The sequence below is a fragment of the Schistocerca piceifrons genome, chromosome 1 (genome assembly GCF_021461385.2).
Source record: "Schistocerca piceifrons isolate TAMUIC-IGC-003096 chromosome 1, iqSchPice1.1, whole genome shotgun sequence".
NCBI lineage: Eukaryota > Metazoa > Arthropoda > Insecta > Orthoptera > Acrididae > Schistocerca > Schistocerca piceifrons.
Window position 1 is genome coordinate 1,081,127,427 of NC_060138.1, and position 8,649 is coordinate 1,081,136,075.

Consider the following 8,649-nt stretch of genomic DNA (forward strand, 5'->3'; position numbering starts at 1 on the left):
CACGTATCGAGCGCTCGTGGAGATTATAAACGCTCTTTAGAGAACCTGTCTCCCGTAACATTCGAAATACTCCAGTAATGGTTCGTGCATTCGGAATCCTTCAAGTTGGATAACGTACGCGATATTCGTTAACTGCAGCCGTAGCATTAGCATCACATTTTCCATAAATAAACACCATATCGGCGCATTCCTCTGTCGTAAATTTAAGAGGCATCCCTATTTCATAAATAATCTTCAAACTACAACAGTTACTAAGAGGTTTCACTTGACTATGTTTCGAAGGTATTGCAAAGCCTACTTCCGTTTTTGAGTTAATAAGAGCAAATATTGCGGAGCCCGCTGGCCAGTCATGGCGATGGTGTCCATGACTTCCGCCAGTTACTGTGTGGTTTCACTTAAATACACTGTTGTTATTATGTCCTTTCACTGAAGAACACAGAAAACTAACTCGTTTCAAGGTTAGGGAACGACTGAAGCAACTCAATAACGGTTGCCAACAATGACATAAACTTTTGTACATTCTTAATGGAAAGTAAGTATAATATTATTTCCTTCTCTGGATGTTCTGGAGAACTACTGCAGATACACGTCTGGGATATGTTATTTAGATTCTCCGGACCAATAACAACAAAATAAATGGAAATCGTGCTTTACTTTAATCTCCTACAGTTTTGCAATGGCTTCATATTAGCGAAGTTGCTGAATTTCAGGCTATTTTACTAGCCGTAGCTTCGTAACGAAACATATGGGAACGTATGTTTACATGAACTTTTTCTATATTTTTGCTTGTAGAATAACATATTAAAATATTTGCATATCTTCGTGAATCACCCTGTATAATATAGTCGTTAGGAGTATGGGCTCTTCCAGTGTGGACAAACAAATCTGAACGCTGAAAAACTAAATGCCAGTCCACCTCTCTATGAAAAGCCAAGACTCAATAGAAAAGAGGAGGCCGTGGTGCTCGATGAATGCCTTCTCACAGTTAGGCTGTGTTGTGTGCTACGCCTACTCAGCCGGCAACACGCACTCCACTGGAGCTACGCGGGTGGCCAGCATGCTAACAGCAGACACAAGAGGGCTAACACGCCACATGCGGCCACCAGATGGCGAATTGACCATCGACAGAACAGGAAGAAAGGCCGCCTGTATCCTAGCGTCGTGTGCTGTATTTTTGCTGGCGCACGGGCTCTGGGAGACGAGTTCCCTCCGAATGAGTTTCGTGGGCCAGGCGCTGAATGAGCTCGCATTTCATCTAACATGAACGCGCTCGAAGGAAGTGCCACAACGCTTCCGCTGTCCGCACCAGCCTTCTCAGTCAGGAACTTCTTACAGGGCTTTCGGGGCAAAAGTCATGGACACTATCGTCATGTCTGGCCAGCCGGCTCCGCAATATTTGCTCTTATTAACAATTGACCTCACAAACGGAAGTAAACTTTGTAATACCTTCGAAACATTGACTAAGGCTCGTTCTCTAGGGTTCTTTCTTCATGGCTTGGGTAGAGTGACATTTTTTCTCGAAGTCCTTGCACTCGAAGTTCCAAAGACCTGGACACAAAACCGTTATTTGTGTTCTTTAACTGTACAGGAAGTATTTTTAGTTTCACAAATCTTTCAACACCATCTTACGTGAAAATACACTCCTGGAAATGGAAAAAAGAACACATTGACACCGGTGTGTCAGACCCACCATACTTGCTCCGGACACTGCGAGAGGGCTGTACAAGCAATGATCACACGCACGGCACAGCGGACACACCAGGAACCGCGGTGTTGGCCGTCGAATGGCGCTAGCTGCGCAGCATTTGTGCACCGCCGCCGTCAGTGTCAGCCAGTTTGCCGTGGCATACGGAGCTCCATCGCAGTCTTTAACACTGGTAGCATGCCGCGACAGCGTGGACGTGAACCGTATGTGCAGTTGACGGACTTTGAGCGAGGGCGTATAGTGGGCATGCGGGAGGCCGGGTGGACGTACCGCCGAATTGCTCAACACGTGGGGCGTGAGGTCTCCACAGTACATCGATGTTGTCGCCAGTGGTCGGCGGAAGATCCACGTGCCCGTCGACCTGGGACCGGACCGCAGCGACGCACGGATGCACGCCAAGACCGTAGGATCCTACGCAGTGCCGTAGGGGACCGCACCGCCACTTCCCAGCAAATTAGGGACACTGTTGCTCCTGGGGTATCGGCGAGGACCATTCGCAACCGTCTCCATGAAGCTGGGCTACGGTCCCGCACAACAATAGGCCGTCTTCCGCTCACGCCCCAACGTCGTGCAGCCCGCCCCCAGTGGTGTCGCGACAGGCGTGAATGGAGGGACGAATGGAGACGTGTCGTCTTCAGCGATGAGAGTCGCTTCTGCCTTGGTGCCAATGATGGTCGTATGCGTGTTTGGCGCCGTGCAGGTGAGCGCCACAATCAGGACTGCATACGACCGAGGCACACAGGGCCAACACCCGGCATCATGGTGTGGGGAGCGATCTCCTACACTGGCCGTACACCACTGGTGATCGTCGAGGGGACACGGAATAGTGCACGGTACATCCAAACCGTCATCGAACCCATCGTTCTACCATTCCTAGACCGGCAAGGGAACGTGCTGTTCCACCAGGACAATGCACGTCCGCATGTATCCCGTGCCACCCAACGTGCTCTAGAAGGTGTAAGTCAACTACCCTGGCCAGCAAGATCTCCGGATCTGTCCCCCATTGAGCATGTTTGGGACTGGATGAAGCGTCGTCTCACGCGGTCTGCATGTCCAGCACGAACGCTGGTCCAACTGAGGCGCCAGGTGGAAATGGCATGGCAAGCCGTTCCACAGGACTACATCCAGCATCTCTACGATCGTCTCCATGGGAGAATAGCAGCCTGCATTGCTGCGAAAGGTGGATATACACTGTACTAGTGCCGACATTGTGCATGCTCTGTTGCCTGTGTCTATGTGCCTGTGGTTCTGTCAGTGTGATCATGTGATGTATCTGACCCCAGGAATGTGTCAATAAAGTTTCCCCTTCCTGGGACAATGAATTCACGGTGTTCTTATTTCAATTTCCAGGAGTGTACAATGTTTGTTACCCAATGGTGGCGCTGTGTCTCAAGACGACGGTGCCCCTGTGAACACAGCTTGCACCTTCCTAGATCTCAATATTATCGAGCCTTTGTCGTCCGCTTTGGAGTGAAAGATGCATGATCCGCTGCTTCGTCGTTACCTGAACTTACTATTACGTTGCAGGAAGGACGATATAAGATTCCCTTGAAAACCGTACAGGACGTATTTATCAATTGCGAGACAACTGGAAGATATTTTGAATGCCTAAGGTCTCCCTACTCCGTATTAGGCATTGAAAATGTGTGGTGTTTCCTTATTTTTGTCCACCTCGCTGCAGTTCGATAGCCGCGGCTTAATGTATGCAGGGTGAACATTCATAGAACCGAAAAACTGCAGTAAGTGATATCTGATTGCAAAAGGAGGAAAAATATGTCCTATGAATGTGTGTCCGCAAGTGCATCGTTGCCACAGTAGATGGCGCTCCGAATGGAAGTTCCTCTTGTCATGTGCCGTGTGTCCCTTGTGTATTGCGGGCTGTGACGCAGCGTACTGCAAACAGTAAAATGATCCTGTATTCCCGTCGTGAACAAGCCGAGATACAGTTCGTGTACGGCCAAGCAGATGGAAACGGTCGAGAGGCAGAAGCCGGTCCTCCAGATCTGGTGGCACACGCAGTTTGCCGCCTCCCTGCTCGTTCGTCTGAAAGGACCCATGATCACACAAACCCCAAGTTTCACGGTAGCTCGAAATTTATTGCGGAAGTGAATGCGAGATGCTTTTAATAGTTTCCACAATGAAACATTGGCTCAAAATATGGTAGAAAACCCAAAGAGATTCTGATCGTACGTAAAGTACACCAGTGGCAAAAAACAGTCAATACCGGCACTGCGCGATAGTGATGGAAATGTTAGCGATGATGGTGCCACTAAAGCGGAGTTACTAAATACAGTTTACCGTAATTCGTTCACGAAAGAAGACGGAGTAAATATTTCCTAATTCGAAACGAGAACAGCTGTTACCATGAGAGACATAAAAGTAAATATCTTAGGTGTTGCGAAACAACTCAAATCAAGAAAGGCAAGTATTCCGGTCCAGATGGCATACCAATCAGGTTCCTTTCAGAGTATGCAGACAGAATAACGCCTTTCTTAGCAATCATATTCAACCACTCACTTGACGAAAGGTGTGTTCCTAAAAACTGGAAAGTAGCACAGGTCACACCAATATTCAAGAAAGGAAATAGGAATAACCCATTGAATTACAGACCCATAGCCGGCCGTTATGGCCGACCGGTTCTAGGCGCTTCAGTCTGGAACCGCGCGACTGCTACGGTTGCAGGTTCGAATCCTGCCTCGGGCAGGAATGTGTGTGATGTCCCTAGGTTAGTTAGGTTTAAGTAGTTCTAAGTTCTAGGGGACTGATGACCTCAGATGCCATTTCAACATACCCATACCAGTGGCCTCAATTTTGGAGCATATACTGTACTCGAACATTATGAATCACCTTGAAAAAAAATGACTTATTGATAAAATACCAACACGGATTCAGAAAATACCGATCTTGTGCAACACAGCTATCTCTTTATTCCCATGAAGTAATGAGTGCTGTCGACAAGGGATCTCAGATCTATTCCATATTCCTAGATTTCCAGAAGGCTTTTGATACCATTCCTCACAAGCGACTATTAATCAAATTGCATGCATATGGAGTATCGCCCCAGTTGTGTGACTGGATTCGTGATTTCCTCCAAGAGACGTCACAGTTCGTAGTGACAGACGGTAAATCATTAAGCAGAACAGAAGTGATATCCGGCGTTCCGCAAGTTAGTGTCACAGGCCTCTGCTGTTCCTCATTTACATAAATGATCTAAATGATAATCTGAGCATCTCCCTTAGATTGTTTACAGATGACGCTGTAATTTACCGTCTAGTAAAATCATCAGACGATCAGTTCCGATTAAAAATGATCTAGAAAGAATTTCTGCATGGTGCGAAAGGTATCAATCGGCACAGAACAAAGAAAAGTGCGAGGTCATCCAAATGGGTACTAAAAGAAATCCGATAAATTTTGGGTACACGATAAGTTGCACAAATCTAAAGCTTGTCTACTCAACTAAATACCTAGGAATTACAATTATGAGCAATTTAAACCGGGAAGACCACATAGATAATATTGTGGGGAAGACGAAATATAGACTGCGCTTTGTTGGCAAAACACATAGTAGATGCGACAAACCCACTAAAGAGACAGCCTACATTACACTTGTCCGTCCTCTGCTGCCTCTGTTGGAATATTGCTGCGCGGTGTGCGATCCTTACCAGGTAGGATTGACGGAGGACGTCGAAAAAGTGCCACGAAGTGCAGCTCGTTTCGTGTTATCGTGCAGTAGGGGTGAGTGTGTCACTGATATGATACGCGAGTTGGGGTGGCAGTCACGGAAACAAAGGCGGTTTTCTTTACGGCGAGATCTATTAACGAAATTTCACTTTCTCTTCCGAATGCGAAAATATTTTGTTGACACCCATCTACGTAGGGAGAAATGATCATCATAATAAAATAAGACAAATGAGATCTCGAACGGAAAGATTTAGGTGTTCCTTTTTCCCACGTGCCTTTCGAGAGTGAAATGGTAGAGAAGTAGTATGAAAATGGTTCGATGAACCCTCTTCCAGGCACTTAAGTGCGAATTGCAGAGTAACCATGTAGATGTAAATGTAGATGTAAACGCCCAAAAAGGGCTTGAAATGTTATGTGACATGGTTGGTGCCTGCGAGGATACTTGTTTTAATACAGCCATGCTCTCTCTCGACCGTTTCAATCTGTTTGGCCGTTCAGTCAACATCTCGGCTTGTTCCTGACACGAATACCGGGCCATTCTGCTGCTTACACTACGCTGCGTCAATCACACAGCCTACAACACACGGCACGTGGTCAGAGGAGCTCTCTTTTGGCAGAACCACCTACCATGGAAACGATGCATTTCCCGACACTGTTCAGAGGGCCATTTTTCCTCCGCTTCTAGTCTGGAATCCGTACGTGGATTTTCTCCGTTTTGTTATTGTTCACCTTATGCATGCAGACTGAGGTGATGAATGAAAATCTATACCAACGCCGGCATTTGAATCCAAGTCTCAAGATCAGTAGGCAGATGTCCACCCCTGGTAGCTGAGTGGTCAGCGCGACGGACTGTCATACCTAACGGGCCGGGTTCGATTCCCGCCTGGGTCGGAGATTTTCTCCTTTCAGTGACTGGGTATTGTCCGTATCATCATCATTTCATCCCCTCGACACGCAAGTCACCGAAGTGGCGTCAATTAGAAAGACTTGCACCAGGCGAACGGTCTACCGCGCTAACCACCCTGGCACAGCAGCTTTGCGCAATTGCACGTTCAAGTTTGAGACTTGTCTGTGGAAGCATACAGTTTCATTTGGTCGCAGATTACTTTTTTTTTTTTTTTTTTTTTTACAATTGTATAGGATCACATTAACAACTTCAGTTCCCTCTTCTTCCTTTGTTTTTGTTTCCTATTTTTCCAGTATTCCCTCATTTTCTCCACATGAAGTCTCTTCCTTTCTTCTGTCCATGTTGTTCCCGATTTTTTATTTCTTCTGCTTTGAAAGCCTTCCAAATGTAGTATTTTGCTTTTAAAACGGTTTCTTTCTGCTCTTTCTGATTCTTTGATGTTGTTTCTTTCACGATCTTTTCTTGCTTCTGTAATCCATGCTATTGTCGATTTTTCCTTCCAGAAATATAGGAGTATTTGTTTTGTTAGTCTATTTCCATCCATTCGGTAGAGATGTCCAAAAAAGGTTAATCTTCGTTTGGCCATTACTTGAGATATTTTCTCTATATTTTTGTAGATCTCCTCATTACTTCTTATTTTCCAACCATCTGCAGTTTTCATTGCACCCATTATTTTTCTAATAATCCTGCTTTCCAGTACCTCCAGTTTGTCCATCTTATAGTTCATCGTTAGGCATTCAGATCCATATAAACATTCTGGTAGTACCACTGTGGTGTAGTGTTTTAGTTTTATTTTTCTAGATATACATTTCTTGTTGTAATTATTTTTGGTCAAAGCGTATGCTCTTTCCATTTTGTTAATTCTTACACCTATTGCAGATTTTTCTAGTTCATTCTGTTGTATAGTTTCTCCAAGATATTTAAATTTATTTACTCGCTCTATTTTACCTATTTATGTTTCTATGTATTTTGGTGCATTTTCTATATTTGTCACGAATTTTGTTTTCTTCTGATGAAATTTTGATACCAGTTCTGTTTGCGAATTTTTCCAGAATGTTTATTTGAGTAACTGCTTCTGTCAGGTTTTCTGAAAGTATTGCGAAATCATCCGCAAAAGCCAAGCAGTTTACCTTAATTCCATTTGTTTTCCTTCCCAGAGTTATTGGTTCAATTTTGTGATTTTTTTAGCTCCGAATTCCAGATCCTTACAATTTTTTCTAGAACACAGTTAAACAGTAAAGGTGATAAACCATCACTTTATCTAACACCAGTTTTTATTTCCAAAGGCTGAGATACTTCTCCCATAAATTCGACTTTAGATACTGTACCTGTTAGTGTTTCACGAATTATGTTTGCTGGTTTTGATTTCTGTTATATTTATTATTATCATCCACTGGTGCGTCAGTGCTTTGTGCCTGCTAATCGCCGTAAGAGAGACTGGTGTTGACGCACCCTGTGGACCTAGCACTGGAGACGACGCGTTTCTCAGACGGGGAAATGGACGACAGTCCAGGCCAGCCGGCATAGACAAGGAGGCGGATGAGCAATCAGGGCCGCTGATGACGAGCCCGGGGCGTCCACTCGGCCGGCAGGGCCTCCTTTGAAGGGACGCCGCCCCTGCGTCCACTGCGCGTCACCGGCCGCCGCCGTCTGCCCAGAGAAAGACGCCGAGCAGGCTGCAGTTTAGTGGGCGCCTGCAGAGGGACAGGGATACTATGAGCTACAAACAGCACCCGTTTTGATACGGGAAACGGTGGGCCGCTGCATTGGCTACAGCATTGGTATCAAGACCACAATTTTAAAATATATAGCCGGCCGCGGTGGCCGAGCGGTTCTAGGCGCTTCAGTCCGGAACCGCGCGACTCCTACGGTCGCAGGTTCGAATCCTGCCTCGGACATGGATGTGTGTGATGTCCATAGGTTAGTTAAGTTTAAGTAGTTCTAAGTTCTAGGGGACTGATGACCTCAGCTGTTAAGCCCCATAGTGCTCAGAGCCATTTGAAACATTTTTTAAAAGATATAGCTGGGGTGCATTTCTGCTCGTTCACATCCTCTGTTGCGAGAGCAAGACAACTTGCCACATCCTCCTTGATTCGATTTTAATGCACGAGAAAGGGGTTGGGGGGCGGAGGTGGCGGGATCATATCAAATTCTGTCAGCGAGTGTGCATATTGTTACAATGGCAAAAACAGAATTCGCTTCCCAGTTCGTTACTGACCTTGCTGTTGGATTCTAATATTAGGTTGCTCCGTAAGCTCGAAGAGTTTTTGTTTTGCATGTTCGTATTCCGCTCTCTATGGGTTTATTTATCGATTGTCATTTTTTATTTGTAGTTCTCTGTTGCTATTTGAGTTTA